The sequence below is a fragment of the Magnolia sinica genome, chromosome 1, assembly GCF_029962835.1.
Source record: "Magnolia sinica isolate HGM2019 chromosome 1, MsV1, whole genome shotgun sequence".
NCBI classification, from domain to species: Eukaryota; Viridiplantae; Streptophyta; class Magnoliopsida; order Magnoliales; family Magnoliaceae; genus Magnolia; species Magnolia sinica.
Genome location: NC_080573.1, coordinates 134,726,103 through 134,727,538, shown reverse-complemented (window position 1 = coordinate 134,727,538; position 1,436 = coordinate 134,726,103).

Sequence of the window (1,436 nt, the reverse complement as noted above, 5' to 3'; positions counted from 1 at the left end):
ATGGATAGTTGGCGTGGATAAAACACATCCATTATAGTGGACCCCACATCACCCAACACCACCAACATAATCCAATCTACTTCCAACATGATGCTCTTCGCATCTGTGAACCCGTGTACCATATGTTTAAGTGTTTGCAGAGTACATTTCATTCTAATATCATGCTCTTGTAGTCTACTTCCAACATGATGCTCTCTTAATCAGGCTTCGTACATGATATACAAGCCTTTTTTTTAAAATTTATTGCGTGGTGCTCATTCCAAAGCTAGCTTCATATTCGTTTTTATCAATCACCTGTACTCCCACATGTTTTAAAATTTATAGAAAAATGTTTTGGAGAGTAATTTGTTATTTTCATCTGTGTATGATATTTGATATGCAGACAATTAAAAATGGTACACATGTCATATATTCTCGTATATGCATAATGTTTGATATGCGAGCAATAGAAAATGACACACATGTCATATATTAATTCAATTCAATTAGACTAATTAAAATGTGGAACATGTTGTCAGTAAGTTATGGTAGAAAAATCGTACTTTTTAAACAATCCTAACTACTAATACATAGATCCTTATCTACGGTACTATGACTATTATTGTCAGATATTTTTAATTTGTCTGTAACTGGGTCTATTGATGGCATGGTCTTTAAAGTTTCGAAAAGAGTACTTATTGTGATAAAAAGCGTAGCGGAGTAGTAATCTATACAAGTTGATCGGAAACATTAAAATATGTGAAGTTGCAATGTCTGTAGTGGAATTTATATCGATACAATTGTGGCATGCACGTATAGGCCAAATGAGGGACCGCAGCATAAAGGTACTTTCTGATCGTTGCTTGATTCATAGTTTTTAAAGTATTGAATTTAGTATATGTGAACATTGTATATATGGTAAACAATCAAGTCTAACTTTTAAAATTGGAAAGCATGTTTGTAAATGTGTACTTGAATATGTGCATTTGGATATATGAGACCTGTCGCCTGTTGTTTTTGATAGGGGTCATTGTATTTTGTCTCATCAATGACTACTCAAGAAAAGTGCGGGTTTATTTCTTCAAAAATAAATTTGAAATTTTTACCACATTTAAAGTGTTGAAAACAATTGTTAAAGGGCAGATATATACGACAGAAAGTAAATGAATTAAGTATTGATAATGAATATAAATTCACTATAAAGAAATTCAACCAGTTTTACAAAGATAAAGGGATTTTGAGACACAATACAATGAGACACTCTTAAGTAAAATGAAGTGACAAAATGGATGAATTATATTTTTTCAAATAGAACCTAAAATATATTGAGTAATACTGAATTGGACAAGGACTCATAAACGGAAGCTGTTAACATAACTTGTTACCTGGTGAATTTGTTTCCGCCTACGGCGATATGCTATAAGATTTTCGAAGAAGTGTAAAGTGGTCATAAAGCA